This window comes from Pongo abelii, chromosome 3, assembly GCF_028885655.2.
Source record: "Pongo abelii isolate AG06213 chromosome 3, NHGRI_mPonAbe1-v2.0_pri, whole genome shotgun sequence".
NCBI lineage: Eukaryota > Metazoa > Chordata > Mammalia > Primates > Hominidae > Pongo > Pongo abelii.
The window spans coordinates 209,658,177-209,676,125 of record NC_071988.2 but is presented as its reverse complement, the minus strand read 5'-3'; the positions used below and the strand labels follow the sequence as shown (position 1 = coordinate 209,676,125).

Sequence of the window (17,949 nt, the reverse complement as noted above, 5' to 3'; positions counted from 1 at the left end):
GAAATTTAGAAATACATTATTGTTCTTTTTTCCCGAAAATTATTTTTGTTTTGTATTTGTATTTCTATTAAGCTTCCATGATGATAATACTGGTAAATAGTGTGTGATGATACTTCAGAAAAATGATAATACCATGTTCAATATTTATTATGCACCAAACCGTAGTCAAGCACTGACTCTGGAATAAAGTCCTAGGGCGGACAGACAATAAACAAAATAGTTGATGTCTATAACACGTGCTGTGGCAGTGAGGGAAGGAAGGAGGGGTGGGGGAGCAACTTTAATTGTTGTGGTCATCGAGTCCTCACTAAGAAGTTGAGACTTTGATACCACTATAAAGACTCTAGTCGTGCAGATGTGAATATGTTGCCAAGGACTGTAACAGGCAGAGAGCACCAAGACAGTGCCAAGGCCCCAAGGAGTGGACCCAGCATGATAAGGGAGTGGCTGTGGTCTGATCAGGAGTGACGGGAGGAGTCGCAGGACGCTAGGGCCGGGCACAGGAGAGGCCAAATGGGATCAGACCATGGTGGCCTTTCACTGGAGACCTGAAGCCCCTGCAGGGCTTTGGGCAGAGAAGCGATGTGACCTGGCCAGCGCAACAGGGGACACTGGCTGTCGGTGATGGGAATAGACCATAGAGAGGCAAGCGTGGGTGGAAACAGGGGCATAGTAAAATAGCTGGGTGTGTTTTGAAGACAGAGCTAGCAGGTTTGCTAATAGATTGAATATATGAGAGAATTAGAAGACTCAAGGAAGACTACAAATTTGGATTAAAGCAACCAGAAGGAAGGAATTGCTATCAACTGAGACAGGGAAGACCGAAGAGATCAGTTTATTTTTTCCTGTTTTTGAGGATTAGGGTAACATTGGAGCTCATTTTCGGACCTGTTGAATTTGAGATACGTATTGGTGGCAAGGACAAGAACGCGATTAAATAAATGACTTTGGAGTCTTATGAGAGGACAAGGTTGGAGTTACCAGTTTGAGAGAGATCAGTACGTAGACGATTTTAAAGCCATGCGGCTGAATAAGATCTTCACAGAGGAAAACACAGGAAAGAAATTCAAGGACCGGACTAGGGACACTCAAAACATATAAAGTCTGAGAGACACAGAGGAACCAGCAAAAGAGACTGAGAAAGAGTGGCTAGTGAGGCAGGAAGAAAGCTAGAGGAGGTTGGGGCCGTAGACGCTGAGTGAGGAAGGGAAGACCTGCCCACCTATGTCATGGAGACTGCAAACGACATAGATGACGTGCAGACTGCAGAATAATCACAGGAGACAGCAATGGCGCGGCCATTTGTGAGCTTCACAGTTTTTGTGGCGTAGTGGGGGTATAAGCCTGATTGGACTGGGTTAAAGAGAAAAGGAAGTAGAGGAAATGGAAAGTGAACAGACAGCTTTCAAGGATTTTGCTGAGCAGAGGGGCAGATAATCGGAACCAAGAGAAGAAAGTGGGGTCCATAGAGGGTTTGTTTCCACATGGGAGAAATGACAACACGTTTGCACGCTGAGGGGAATGAGCTGGGAGAGAGCTGGGAAAGACGATGAGAAGGGTGGGAAGGGCTGCAGGGAACAGTGCTTTTGCCATATTTTGGTGTTCCTGAGTAGTGAGTGGCTGTAAACAGCAGCATGAGTAGTTCAGAAACAGGGGACAAGCATAATATAGGGAAGCAGGTGCTGGGGACACAAGTGTGTGGTGGAGGGAGCTTGTAGAAGGCTTCTCCCAATGGCTTCTGTCTTATCAGTGGCATAGGTTATCAGATGGACGTAGGATGGGGAAGGGTACAGAAGATTTGATGAGCAAATGGAGGACATGAAACAGCCATCTCATGAGTATGAAAAGGAATGTATCAGGAAAATGTGGTACGATTTCTGAGCATCATTAACCTGCTTGAGATGAGCCTTTATGACTTTAAAGTGAGCATATTAGTATGGCAGCCTCTTGCTACTATAGTGCATGGTGTGTTTAATTTATAGGTCAGATGCCCAGCCCTAGGGAGGAAGCCAATAGCTAATCTGGCTGTATGGTTCCTCAGGCCTAATGCTGGTAAAAAGATTGCCTTTTACTATGGGTGGTATCACCAAGACTGAGGGAAATTCCAGTGTTTTGTGGGATATGGGGATGTGGGGAGATTCTCATTATTCCAGTGAGTTGAGCACCGACTCTCTCTTATTTATTGAGGGCTATACGCATGGAGAATACAGGAGTGAAAAAATAATGTGAGAGGGTTTACAACCAACATACCTTTAGAAACCCTAAAGATTGTATATCTAGAAGGTGGACTGTGGTCCCAGAAGGAAGGTCTAAAGAAAAGAAGGACCAAAAAGAAGAAATGGTAAACAAAGACACGGTAAACTTGCACCACAAAAACTCCCAAAACGTTCATATAAAACAGTTACAAAAAGGTTTAATTTGTGATGGGGAACAAAAACAGAACTAAAATTGTGCACAACAATGGAATATTAATTGAGAGGAGGCTGATCAGTGTTAATTGTTCTAAGTTCTTAGTACTGTTTGGGAGGGGTTAAGATACCAACTTTACATTTATTTAGTAAAGTATGTAGGAAAATTTTCAAGTAAAACCACAGAAATGAAGACGAGTATTATTTCCAAACCGGTAGACAAAAGGAAATAAAAGGATAGAAAAAAAAAACTAAAAACAAATGAGTAATTTGAGAATCTACCTCCCCCTTCTAAATAGGTTACAAAAGAGAAAAAAAGAAGCACAGAAAAAGTGAAACAAGTGGAAGATAAAAAGAAAGCTTGTATTAAACAAATTCAGATATAGCGATGATCACACAAATTGAGAGTGGACTAAGCAAAATGAAAAATCTGAGGTTTTTTAGATAGGATTAAATAAGAACCACTATACACTGTTGTCAAGACATGGCTAAACAGCTGAAGAGAATGGACACAAACGGATGCTTCCATAATAGACAAAACAAAGCTGAGCAGCAATATTATTATTAATAATAAATAAAATATCATAATCTTGAAGGTGAAAAGCATTATTACATGTAGGAATATGAAGAATTTAAATGACCAGAAGGAATTTTCCACTCAAAGACCCCTAAGAAAACAAACTCCGCAGATACGCAGCAGATATTGGAAGATGGACAAAGAGAAATGGACACATTTGCCATCTTGCTGGGAAACTCTGACATACCTCTCTTAGCCATAGATAACAGACAAATATTAGTAAACACATAGGAGATTTGAATCACACAATTCCAAAATTTGGTTGAACAGAAATGTATCATACCATGAAACTGACTACTAGAAAACATGTGTTATCTCAGGTGTACATGAGCAAAATGTGACCGTTAATTAAATCACAAAGTAAACTTCAATACATTTCAAAAAATGCGTAACATAGAGACTACATTATGTGACTGCAATTAAATTTGAAATTGTCATAAAAGATAAGGAAAACATTTTCATGTGATTGTAAATGTCAGAACAATTCTGCTTAATTTATGGAACAAAGAATAAATCAAAATGGGAATTAAAATGTATGAAACATTGAAAGATAATTCAAAGACTATGAATTAAAACTGGTAGTCTCCATACAGGAAAGCAAAAAGAAAATTATTCTTTTTCAACCCTGTCTGACAACCCATACCTTTTAATTGTAAGGCTTAGTCACCTTATACTTAATGTAACTCTTGTTAAGGTTGGATTTAAGTTCACTATATTACTCTTCGGTTTCTGTTTGTCCCACATGTTTCTTGTTTTTGTTTTGTGGTCTTTTAGCTACAATTTTTTGCATTGTTACTATATATTTTTGGAAATTATTCTAGGGATTACCATATGCATCCTTAAATTATTATAGTTTATGCAGTTAATATTGTGCTGTAACATGTAATATATGAAAACTTTGCATCTGTATACATGCATTTATCTGGTATTTGTATTCTTGTTACTATGTATGATATATTCAGGCACACCTCATTTTATTGTACTTTACTTTATTGAACTTTACAGATACTGCATTTTTTACAAATTGAAGGTTTGTGGCAACCCTGCATCAAGCAACTCATTTGGTTACATTTTTCCAACACTTTGTGCCCACTTCATGTCTCTGTGTCCTACTTTGATCATTCTCATAACATTTCAAACTTTTAAATTATCATCTGTTATGGGGATCGTTGATCAGTGATCTTTGGTGTTACTATTGTAACTGTTTTGGGACACCACGAACTGCATCCATATAAGACAGCAAATGGTCAATAAATGATGTGTGTGTTCTGACTGCTCTGATGACAGTCTGTTCCCCCATCTCTCTCTCTCTTCCTCTCTTCAGGCCTCCTTATTCCCTGAAAGAGAACAATATTGAAATCAGGCCAATTGATAACCCCACAATGGCCTCTAAGTGTTCACGTGAGAAGAAGAGTTGCATGTCTCTCACTTTAAATCAAAAGCTAGACGTGATTAAGCTTAATGAAGAGGGCACATCAGAAGCCAAAATAGGATGAAAACTGGGCCTCTTGCACCAAGCAGTGAGTGAAGTTGTGAATGCAAAGGAAAAGTTCCTGAAGGAAAAGTTCAACTCCAAGGAACACAGAAATGATGACAAAGAGACACAGCTTCATTACTGTTATAAGTTTTAGTGGTCTGGACAGAAGATCAAACCAGGCACAACATTCCTTTAATCCAAAGCCTAATCCATAGCAAAGTCCTAACTGTCTTAAAGTCTATGAAGGTTGAGAGAGGTGAAGAAGCTGCAGAAGAAAAGTCTGAAGCTAGCAGAGGTCAGTTCACGAGATAAGGAAATAAGCCATCTCCATAACATAACAGTGCAAGGTAAAGCAGCAAGTGCTAGTGGAGAAGCTGTAGCAAGTTATCCAGAAGATCTAGTAATGATCATTGATGAAGGTGGCCACACTAAACAACAGATTCACGATGTAGACAAAACAACCTCCTATTGAAAGAAGATGCCATCTAGGACTTTCTTAGTGAAGAGGAGAAGCGAATGCCTGGCTTCAAAGCTTCAAGGAACAGGCTAACTCTCCTGGTAGGGGCAAATGTAGTGGAAGCCAGTGTTCACTTACCATTCTGAAAATCCTAGGGCCCTTAAGAATCATGCTACAGCTACTCTTCCTGTGCTTTATAAATGGAACAGCATAGTCTGGATGACAGCACATCTCTTTACAGCCTGGCTTACTGAATATTTTCAGCCCACTGTTGAGAACTACTGCTCAGAAAAAAAAAAAATTCTTTCCAAATATTTCTGCTCACAGACAAAGCACCTAGTAACTTAAGTTCTTTTTTCCAGTATATTTTATTTATCTTTTTAATTTTAGATTTAATGAATACATGTACATATTTGTTATATGGGTATATTGTGTAATGCTGGGGATTAGGCGTCTGGTGTAACTGTCACTCAAATACTGAACATTGTATTCAATAGGTAATCTTTCAAACCTCACCCCTCTACCCCTCTATTCCATCCCCCCTTTTGGAGTTCCAACTATTATTTCCATTACTATATTCATGTGTACCCATTGTTTAGCTCCCACTTATAAGTAAGAACATGCAATATTTGATTTTTTGCTTCTGAGTCAGTTCTCAGAAGGGCTCAATCCTTGTTGCTGCAAAAGATATATTTCATTTTTTACTGCTATGTAGTATTCCATGGTATGTATGTGTGTGTATATATGTGTAGAGATATATATATATATATATATATATCTTATTTATCTAGTCATCTGTTGATGGGACACTTAGGTTGGTTCTGTGACTTGGCTATTGTGAATAGTGCTTCAATAAACAAACAAGTATAGCTGTCTTTTTATATAAAGATTTTTTTTTTCATTTGGGTAGATACCCAGTGGTGGGACTGCTGGGTTGAATGGAAACTCTATTTTTAGTTCCTTGAGATATTTCGATAGTGTTTTCCATGCAGATTGAACCAATCTACATTCTCACTAAGAGTGTACAAGTTTTCCCTTTGTCTGCATCTGGTTAATAGTAGCCATTCTGACTGGTGTAAAGTGATACCTCAGTGTGGTTTTAATTTGCATTTCCCTGATGATTAGTGATGTTGAGCATTTTTTCATGTGTTTGTTAGCTGCTTGTATATCTTCTTTTGAGAAATGTCTGTTTATGTCCTTTGCCTACCTTTTAATGGGATTGTTTTTTTCTGGTTGATTTGTTTGAGTTCCCTGTAGATTCTGGATGTTAATCTTTTGTTGAAGACATAATTTGCAATTATTTTCTTCTATTCTGTATATTAGTTTACTCTGTTGATTATTTTGTTGCTGTACAGAAGCTTTTTAGTTTAATTAATTCTGATCTATCTTTTTTATTTTTGTTGCATTTGCTTTGGGGTCTTTGTCATAAATTTTTCATTTAGACCCACATCTAGAGGAGTTTTTCCAAGTTTTCTTCTAGGAATTTTATAGTTTTAAGTTTTACATTTATGTCTTTAATTTATCTTGAGTTAGTTATTGTATATGGTGAGAGATAGTGGTCCAGTTTTATTTATCTGCATGTGGCTAGCCAATTTTCCCAGTACCATTTACTGAATAGGGTGTCTTTTTTATCGTTTATTTTTTCAACTCTGTCAAAGATCACTTAGTTGTAGGTATGTGGCTTTATTTCTGGGTTTTCTATTCCATTCCATTGCTCTATGTATCTATTTTACACCAAAATCAAGCTGTTTTAGTTACTATAGGCTAGTATTATAATTTGATGTCAGACAGTGGGATGCCACTAGATTTGCTCTATTTGTTTAGGACTGGTTTGGTTATTATGACTCTTTCTGGTTCCATATGAACTTTAGGATCTTTTTCTCAATTCTGTGAAAAATGACATTGGTAATTTGATACGAATTGAATTGGATTCATATATTGCTTTGGGCCATCTGGGCACTTTAATGATCTGAGAGTTCTGATAGCGATGTACAAGGAGATTAATGTGTTTTCTTGCCTGCTAATACAATATCCATTCTGTAGCCCATGGATCAAGGAGTAATTTTGACTTTCAAGTCTTATTATTTGAGAAATACATTTCATAAGGCTATAGCTGCCATAGATAGTGATTCTTCTGATGGATCTGGGTAAAGTACATTGAAAACCTTCTGGAAAGGATTCACCATTCTAAATGCCACTAAGAACATTCATGATTCATGGGAGGAGGTCAAAATATCAACATTAATAGCAGTTTGGAAGAAGTTGATTCCTAAACTCATGGATGATATTGAAGTTCAAGACCAAAGTGGAGAAAGTATCTGTAGATGTGGTGGGAATAGCAAGAGAACTAGAATTAGAAGTCGATGTGACTGAATTACTACAATCTCATGATAAAACTTGAAGTTGTTTGTTATGCGCGAGCAAAGAAAGTGGTTTCCTGAGATGGAAATGACTCCTGGTGATGATGCTGTGAACATTGTTGAAATGACAACAAAGGGTTTGGAATATTACATAAACTTAATTGATACAGCAGTAGCAATGTATGAGATTATTGATGCCAGTTTTGAAAGAAGTTCTACTCTAGGTAAAATGCTGTCAAACAGCATCAAATGCTACAAAGAAATCTTTCATGAAAGGAAGAATTGCTGTGGCAAACTTCATTGTTGTCTTGTTTCTTAAAATTGCCACTACCACCTCAACCTTCAGCAACCACCACCCTGATCAGTCAGCAGCCATCGACATTGAGACAAGACCCTTCACCAGCAAAGTGATTACAACTCTCTGAAGGCTCAGATGATTATTAGCATTTTTTAGCAATTAAGTATTTTTAAATTAATACATATAGATTGGGTTTTTTAGACATAATGTTCTCACACACATAATAGACAGCAGTATAGTGTAAAGATAACTTTTATATGCACCAGGAAACCAAAAATTATTTGGCTCACTTTATTGTGATATTCTTATTGAGGTGGGCTGGAACTGAACCTGCAATATCTCTAAAGTATGCCTGTATTGGTTACAAACTCCATCAAACACTACTATAATTTTTGTTTAAAAAGTCATGTATATTTTATTCCTATTATTAGTGTTATTATGTAGAGACAGGATCCAGCTGGAGTGCAGTGACGATCATGGCTCACTGCAACCTCAACCTCCTAGGCTCAAATGATCCTTCCACTTCAGACTCATGAGTAGTTGGGACCATAGGCATGTACAATATAGTACTGTTAATTATAGTCACCATGCTGTGCGTAAACATAGTTGAGAGATCAGCCAAAGAAAAAGTTTAGATGAAGTTCACATGTATATTTGAGGGGCTCCCACCTTTGCTGCTCCTCTCTTCTGGAATTTTATACCTTATTTTCAGGCTCCTATAACAGCCCCAAAGTCAGACCTCTAACTGCTATCTGATTTTTCAAGCTTGTAAACTGTGGCTATCTTCTTAAATCCTGGCTGTCCCATATGATGTGGACAAGGTGGTGCCCTGAGGCAAAAAAAAAAAACCACACAAATGCAAATATCACCCAGTGTAGTCCGCCTCTTTCAAGGGTTGTTTTCCCTCCGTCCTCTACCCAATATTGGCCATTTGCCAGTGGCTTCAAATATTTTAAAAATAGTATTAAAATAGTTTTTTTTCCTATGGCAGGTTATTCTGATAGTAGTTACTCTGACATCATTCTATACTTTCTAATAGCACATATTAGGTGCTCAAAATTGCAATTAGTAGGTACGTGACTCTTTAAATGATTTATATATTGTTAAATATTAACAGCTACCTTAAGTATTTCTTAAAGATAATAGCTGACTACTATTTTAAGTTTTCAGATAAGGCCATAGTTTGAAATAGATCAAAAAGTCAAAGTAGAGGTATATATTTTGTATAACTTTGAAACTGAGGTGAGTTTAATAGAAAAATGTTCTAGCTTGATTAAGTAAATAGCCATACTATAAACATTTCAGTGTGTTGGGAGAAAAACTGACACTCTAGATGCTCATAAAATTCCACCCAAGGAGGAAAGGTGAATTTAATAAAAAATGAGGAAATGAGTTTATCTCCCTTTATCTCCCTATTTATGATTATGGATAAGAAAAACACATTCTTAAGACCTGAAATGAGGTATAATAGAATGGATAATTTAATAAAAATTTGCATAATATTCTCTAGTGGGGATTTTCCTTTTATTTCATTTTGAAATTACTTATGATTATCGATTATTAAATTTATTTATAGCTCCTATTTATAAATTAAGTTTTCTGTCTGTAATTTATGTTGCTTTTGTATCTGTTTACACAAACCCCAAAGTGCTTGTGATTTATTTGTTTATCTTAAGGATGGAATGAAAGGGCTTACTGTACCTTTAAAGACTGTAAATAATCTTGACATTGTTCTCTAGGACAGTGTGGAGAGTAGTGCTGTCTGAGGCTTTCACACTGTGAAGAGTTTCATCCTATTCATAAAGCACTGGGCTGCTTGGTGGCAGTATCAGATCTCTGACACCAGACAGCAGAGCTAGTATGATGAAGAGCCACAGCCCTCCTTTTGAGGGCTATTATTCTTATTATTCTTAGTCTGAAACCATGCCCAAGAATATGGAGGCTCCAAAACTGTTATAGGCAGACTTCTCAAATCCCAGCAACAGCCGCCCACCAACTGCCAATGGTTTCTTCTACTTTGCTGTGCAAAGGTGGCACGGGCCCACCTCTTCGGCATGGATTTGCTCCAGTCTGCTCAAAGATCCCCACAGTGTCCCTCTCCAATAGGAGAAAAGGGCAGACACCTTTCCTAAGGAGATGGAGGAGCCAGAAATTATTCTAAATGCCCCAAATCTCAACCCTCAGACTATTTGCCACTGATTATATAAAACGGAACAGAGGGCGGGCTGCGGTGGCTCGCACCTGTAATCCCAGCACTTTGGGGGGCCGAGGCGGGTGGATTACTAGGTCAGGAGATCGAGACGGTCCTGGCTAACACAGTGAAACCCTGTCTCTACTAAAAATATAAAAAATTAGCCAGGCGTGGTGGTGGGTGCCTGTAATTCCAGCTACATGGGAGGCTGAGGCAGGAGAATCACTTGAACTCAGGAGGCAGAGGTTGCAGTGAGCAGAAATAGTGCCACTGAACTGCAGCCTGGGCGACAGAGCGAGACTCCGTCTTAAAAAAAAAAAAAAAAGAAAGAAAGAAAAAGTAAAAAAGGAACAGAGACACAGACACCCTGGGCATAGGAATAATGAACTTTCACAATAAAAAAAAATGAAAGAAAACACCTCCCTGAGGGAGTATCCACAACACAGCAAAGCATTTCACTTTGGGCACAAAATTATTGAAACCTTATTATGTTATTTTTGAAATATCTGAAATCTCCTTGGATAACCACAACTCTGTCAATCCTATTCTGTTATGCTTTGATTGCATTGATTTTTCTGAAGGTTGGGTTTTTATTGTGATGGCAGTGGGGAGAGAAAGAAGCTGTTGATAGCAAAGGTATAGTGTAATCTGTAGCACTAAACCAAAATCAGGACATATCATTCAGTAAAGAATGTGTATGCCACTTCTAAGTAAAAAATAAATCTTGGCAGATGAGGCTTGAGTATCAAAATATTGGAATTTCCAAGATAATATTATAGTTTATGGGGCCAATAATATAAAAAAGTATTTCAGAAAACTCAGGGTCACATCGGCGTATGCAGAGCACAGAGTCACTGTGGGTGTAGTGTACAGGGCAACAGTTTATTGAAGAACTGCTTCCAGGTTTATTGAAGAACTGCTTCCAGGTTTATTGAAGAACTGCTTCCAGGTTTTCTCTGAATGGCTTACAAAGAGCATGGAGCCAAAAAGACGAGGTGAGACTGCTGTGATTGTGACAATGGACAAGGCCCACAGAAATTCTTTTATAGTCACTGTTGCTGTATAAAACTACCCAGTGCGACTTGCCTGGGAAAACATTGGTTCAAAACCAATGAAGCAAAGATTCTGTTGTATTATATTCTATGAAAATGAAATAAATCAATAAAATAAAATCATAGTTTACATCTAATGTGTGTTTTCTCCGTATACTCAGTTCTGTCCCCAAATTGTGGGGTTAAATGGCATGGAAGAGAAAAACAGAAAAGACTTCCGCGAACTGAACCAGTGTTCTCAAGGGCCTGCAGCGTCAAGGTGATTGGAAGGCCCCTTCTCACCATGTCGGGGTGCCAAGTGACGCCTTGTAAGTAATAAATCTCTGATTTTGATTTTAAAGTCCTACCAGGCAGGATAATTCTTTTTGTATGGTTCCTAGAGCAGCGCTATGAGCATTTGAACATTTAATCAGTGCTACTTGATAATGAATATAAGGTTTAACAGCACAGAATCAAATTGGTCCTGAGAGAAAAATATCTGACTCTCAGAACTAAGTGCTTTCTTCTGAGCTGCTGCAGAGCATCTTCCCCAGCTCATCAGTGTGAAACATCCTCAGGTGAAGAGCCACTTTCACACACCTTGAACCACCCCCAAGGTCAGGCCCAGGGACGGCTAAGAATAGAACACAGATTACATGGTCCACTTCACTGAAAAACCTAGAAAACCAACAGTGATTCTTAAAGGGTCACTCGTACATAAGGCCATTTTGCAGGAAGGTCATGCTGCCCCCAAACTGCCAGAAACCGAGAAGCACTCAAGGCCCAGAAGTCCTTAAAACGACTTGAGAGACTGATGAAAAGATAATTCACCTCTACTATCTAGGACACAGCTCCTTTTCCTACGTGAGCGAATACAGTAAGCGCTGCCTCTTCACTCATCAGCATCGCATTTCCAAGTGCAGGCAAGGTCCTGACAAGCGGTCAGGGCCTAGGGCAGCCGCACGGGCTGGGAGGCAGGGCTGCGAGGTCCCAGGCAGGATTCTTAGGGCCGGTTCCAACTCTGGCTTTCTCTTCATTGTTTCCTGCCCCAACCTGTTTTCAAATTTGACTAATTCTATGAGCCACCCAATATCCTAACAGTGTTTTTCTTGTTACTACAACTGGAGTCAATTTCTTGTTTTTCTTTTTTTTTTAATGGAAGAACCTTAAGATATGAATGACTCATAAACGTCTTCACTATCAAGGTATATTGACAGATAGAATAATTCAATTTGGAACAGAATTTATTAAATGATACCATTTTGTTTAAATATATTAATATATGCATGGCAAAATAGAAAAATGGATACTAAACATTTCATAAGGTGTGTATGACACCTTTGGAGAATAGAATTATAGGTTTCTTTCTTTTACCTCCTTATATATTTCTGTTTTCATTTTTTAACCAAACTATATTACTACGAAATAAGAAATTGAAATACTCATTACTAGAAAAGTTCATCAAAGAATCTGTGTTTTCACAACCCTTCTAATCCACACGCTCTTGTCGCTTCAGCTATTAGATACGGTTGTGTTTACATGCAGAGCAGTAGCGCATTAAAGACCAGCGCCCAACCGCAGATGAGGAGGAGCAGTAGCAGAGCTCCTTATGATCAGGAGGTCACAGGTAACAATAGAGGTTGTGCATGGCTATTTACTAAAGAGAATTAGAAGCAGAAATTTAGCATGTTTTGTAGAGGGGTGGGGGAATGGGAGGGGTGGAAGGGGAGAGAGAAAGAGAGATTGAGAGAGAGAGAGATCAACCTAAGACCAATAATTCAAATTCACCTAAAAAACTAACTAGCAGACATTGAGCTCTACTAACTGTCAGGTACTGCAATAGACAGTTTTACTTCCTTGTTTTTCCATTAACTCTTCTTTTAAAACTTTTTGATTGGTTAATTAATTTTTGTGTGTGTCAGTGAAAAAATATATTGAATTTCATCAGCTCTTAAGTGCAGAACTAAGACTTAAGCCCATGATCTCTGACTCTAAGTTCATTGCTTCTTTTGCTCAATCCACACACGCAAGGATTTAGTGAACTATATGTGAAATTTACAAGGCACCCTCAGTTTTGGGATCAAACACAAATTCTCTAACATCTGGGCTGTTGCATCCAGGAGAGATTTTGGCAGTAGATAATTTGGCAGCTGCCAGGCAGCTCCCATCTTCAGCTAAAGCAACTCACAGCCTCCTGCTCAGTGCTGTCTTGACTCTCCAGCCTTGTGAGGTTTACGGGCTCTTCTACAACAGATAGACGTGTTCTCCCATTATCCAAACCCTTCAGGAAAGAGTGGTTCACAGTTTGGTTGAAAGAAGGAGCTCAGAGTTTCAATTTCATAGATCTCATACCTCGGGCTCTGGAATTCCTCATATTGTTCTCATCCTTCCACATTAGGAAGAAGCCTCAGTATAAGGTGGAATTATTGGTGGTTGATTAAATACTCCTATTGTTAGTAGGGCACATTATTTAAGTATGTTGTGTTTGATGTTTTGTTTTTAGGTTCAATGATAGATGGGCAATTCCATTCCTATCTAGTCTTGTTTATGACCAGGACATACCATTTACAAGATGACTTAGCTCAAGCTACAGCCATCTCTGCCACTAAAGAGTGTCCATGGACAGATTTCACTACATGAGCTTAGTGACTGTACTCTCTCAGTTCTGAGGGACAAGAGAGAACTCAAGTAGAGCACCCGAGTCCCACACGCCGTCCTCCCTGCCCCTTTGTGGAGCAGAAGCCCTACTTTCTCTTGATGATAGTGTCAGTTACATTTGCTGAGATGGTGATTTTTTTGCTCAGCTGCTACTTCCTAGCGAACCCAAAGTGGCTTGGAACCCAAAGTGGCCAAGCAGCAATCACAACTTAGAGCTGAATAGGACTCTTGTGTTTTCTGATGAAAGTGCTACCTTTTGAGGACTAGGATCTCTAACCCTATAGTGCCCAGAGTCGCCAGAATGGAAAGCCCAAAGTCTCCTAGTGCCTACAGAGAATGATGGTAAGCAAGTTCACTTCTGATTTTGCTCCTGGCTTGTCTGACCTATGTATTGTTCCTATTTGGGACACAGTGCTATTTAAAGTCTTTGCTGCAATGTGGATGCTGCATTCTGGAGGATTGTGACTCATCTTTATTAAACATCACCGCTGAGCTGGTGCTTCTGCTTTACTGTTAGCAGGCCTTCTAATGTTCTACTGTACCTGCAGCTTTCAGGGGCATATTGTGTAATATGAAAGATGGATCCCATGCCATCCTGCTTTTAAATGCCCTATGCTATGAAGTGGATCCACTTATCTGATATAATGCTGTGTGGAATCCTGTGACAGTGGATCAAACACTCTGTAAGCCCTTGGATTAGGAAAGGCAAACCCAAACATGGAATATATGTCTACTCCTGTGAGAATGCATTGTTTCTCTTTCCATAGTAAAACAGATCCTTTTCTCTAAGTGGCCATTTGGTCATCTTCAGAGATGGTGCCATCTTGGGTACCTTGTGTGGGTCACTATTGCTGGCAAGTTGGACATTTGGTGAAGAAATAGCTTGACCAGACTTGGTGAGCAGAAGCCCATACATCGCCTCCGTTTATTTCACTGTGATCACTTTGTAGTTGTGCTCTTTGTGCCAGGGCTGGACTGGCCACTGACGGAGGCTCACTGATGTCCATTAACCAAGTTATCCTGTATACTTGGGGTCTAGTGTCGTTTGTATGTGGATGTTCTCTTGTAGGTGTTAATGTGTGATCTTCATACTTAGTGTTCATGCTCATTTTGGCCACCCACATGTCTCTATCTCAGACATCTTCATCCTTGATAATTTAGATGTCTTCTTCCAGGTTTCTGAACAGCGTGGCCAGGCCATTAGCCACTGTTCATGAATCTGTATATAATCTACCATTGGGCCACTTTTCTGCCTGAAACTCTGCCCACTGTGGGAATGTTTCCTCGCCACAGTGTTTTAAGGCTATGCCTAAGTCATGCTGTAATGGGTAGTTCTTCTCTAATTTTGGATTGCATCCACGCTCCAAGTCAACTCATTTATAATTTAACCTTGGATTTTCTTTTTCCTCCCGTCAGATATTTACAAGAAATTTCCCTCTCCCGCCACAGGGACATAAGTATGACATGAGAGAGAGGTGCTGCATGATGAAGGAAAACATGGAAATCTGGGATGCCTGGTTGTGCGATCTGCTTGTACTTGCTGGTTCTGCTCATGTTCGATCCTGAATGTATTGCTTTCATCAGATGATGGAGTTTTTTCTGGGTCCACCTGACCCAGTTGATGAAGGACAGTTCCAGACATGCTACACTTGATGTACCATGGTCAGGTTCTCTTACTGTAGCAGGGCCCAGTAATATGCCAGGAATTGTTTCTCCAAAGGTATCCTTCTCCACTGCAGATGGCGTGGCAATGCTCCACACCTCTGGGGGCCTGTGCTGTGATTTCCTCACAGGGCTTGCCATATATTCCACATGGCATATTTTCCTACTGCAGAAAACTCTAATATCATAGGGTCTCCTGAGCTGAGTGGCCCAAGTGGCAGGGCTGCGTGCACCAAAGTCTGGATGTGATGCAGAGCTCTTTCTTGCCTGTGTCCACTTTAAGCTGGCAGCCCTTTTTGTCAGTAATAGATGGGCCCGATCAGTATTCTCAGGTGTGGATTATGTGACCTCCAAAACCCAAAGAGACAGAAATTTCTTCATGGGGTGTAAGATGTAATAATTTATCTTCTAATTTTCATGGCATGCCTGTGACCACTGCTGAAAATTTTCACTGATGTCAAAAGAATTCTGAATATTCATATGGTTCATCTCTCACCCTCTGAAGCCCATATGTCCAAACAAGGCCTCCAACATGCTAGCTACTTCTTGCGTATCTGCTCTGACTAACGTGATATGGTGGGTAAATGTGATAATCTGGGGTTATCCTGATCACTGCAGATTATGTTACGACAGGGGGAGGGAGAATTAACATTGTCCCAGGCAAAACTGTAAATAGACACTTTTGTACATTACATGTGAATGCAAACTGTTTTGGATTCTCTTTTCTGATAGAAATAGGAAAACAATCATTGGCCAAATCAAGGTCACATAGCATGTACTTCAGGTCCTATTAGTCAGTTCTAATAAAGATATACGCATGGAGGCTGCAATTCAGACCATGACGTGTCATCCTCGGAATCCTCTGGTTTCTAGAGGAGCCAGACTGTTGAGTTAAATAGAGATATGAGAATTATCCTTCAGATCTCATGGGAGGCACTAATTTCTGTTCTCCCCCTCCTCACCCTGAGGTGCAATACTAATTTACTATTTTGGCTGCATAGGAGTCTAGTTTCAGGGACATTCGCCTAGTCTTCCCACAATCATTGTTTTTATTCTGTAGGCAAAGGAACCAATGTGGAACTGTAACTAATACCAAATATGTCTATTCCAATTATATATTTGAGGGCTGGAAAAATTACTCTTGAGTGGGTTAGCAGACCATGTGGACACACTATGAGGCTGGTCTTGAACAGAATATCATTTTCTCCCTGCCCCTCATATTGCCTCACACTAGCCAAGGGACTCTAATGCTGTTTCAGGTCTTCAGGTATTAATATCAACTCAGGCTTTGTTACCAGCATTCCTCATTTTTAATGTCCATTCTCCAGTGTGAAGTAAGCTGAGTTAATGGCCCTAGGTTCTTCTGGGGAAGGACTGAGAGAATCATTCCTTCTAACCACTTGCCATGGTGTTACAGGGTCCTTCCTGCTGGAGACCTCATTCCTCTTCAATCAAGGGGTTATAAGTCTGAAAACTGGCTCTGGTCCAGAAGTAAGACACAAGAAGCTGTCTATCCCTGTAGATGGCAGAGAGCTGGAGACTCTCTCTCAAATCAGCACCTCAGCAGCGAAGGCATTACAGCCTTCCTTGAAGGGAGATCTGGTGGTGGATTGTTTTGCTACTACACACTCTCATTTATTTTAAAAACAAAATTCTCTTCAGGAAAACACATTAGTCTAAAGAAACCTCAATCAATACTAGTTTTAGATAATTATAGGAGGAGCCTGTCAGATTTAGTGAAAAAGGAGACAGAGATTGCACACACCTTAGTGATTATGCCTGAGAGTGTGGCCTCACTATTGCAAGTGTTAGATATCATTATCAAAAGACCTTGAAAGATAACCCTTAAAAGCAATAACAAAAGTGGTTACATTGTGAGATCAAAATTAGATACATACAAAATTGAAAAAAAAAAAAGAAAACCGAAACCATTTTAGTGCTATAGGAATTGACAGTCAAGGATTACAACCAAATACTCAGTGGCAACATCCTACACTGACTCAAAAATTTCGATATCTCAATAAACTGAAATGTAAGTGATGATCTTGGACTGTAGGGAAAGTGTGAGATGATTCAAGAAGTGAATCTAGCAATGATCAGATCTCTGATGTCAGAGGTGCAGACGAACAAGACGGCTAAGTGGTTTCTCCCTCCCTTGGTCCCGAGTGTGTCAGGCTCATGGTGTGGGTCTCTCTTGATCCCATGATCCATGGAAAGGCCTACAGTTTTCCCGGTGATCTTCTTGTGGCAATAAGCTTGGAACCACGTGACAGCTTTTCTTGAAATAGCCAATGCTGTTCTTCACTATAGCTAATCTAATCTATGCAGAGTCACATTTTAACTCAAATAGGAGGAGTCACAAAGGAGAAAATTTGGTATAGGAGAAATACTCAGAAACATGGAGAAGACAAAGAGGAGAATGGACCGGCAGAAAACTTGACTTTAGAATTAGCAAAAATGTAGAATAATAAAAATTCTGTGTGTGTGTGTGTGTGCGTGTATAATATTGCTTAGAGATAAATGCATTTTGTTATTTTTGGCATCTTATTTTATTGTATGCTTTGGGGCTTTGTAGACAGCTTTAGGAAATCTCGTTTGGTGGACAGTTGGCCTATTTCCTAAAGTTTATCAGAATCCTGTTATACTTTAGTACTCTCCTAAAGCATTTACTCTTGGCTGTGGATTGTCCACAAATTCAATTAGCACACTCTCAACTCAATTTACCAAGTATTTAATAGCAAGAGTGAGCAGAATGAGATTGAAAAGGGATTCCTCTAACACACAAGTTGTAGTTAGGCCACTAAGAATAACTGCAATTCATATTCTAAAA

At 39.4% G+C, this 17,949-nt stretch overlaps 1 long non-coding RNA gene across 1 annotated transcript; it reads left to right on the top strand.

The window, feature by feature from the left end:
- The first annotated feature begins 1,359 nt into the window (after window positions 1-1,359).
- Window positions 1,360-15,809, top strand: LOC134761362 (uncharacterized). The gene is made up of 4 exons (XR_010139888.1): window positions 1,360-1,472; window positions 10,982-11,128; window positions 12,316-12,426; window positions 14,874-15,809. It is a non-coding gene; the product is annotated as an uncharacterized LOC134761362 (long non-coding RNA).
- Window positions 15,810-17,949: the final 2,140 nt, after the last annotated feature.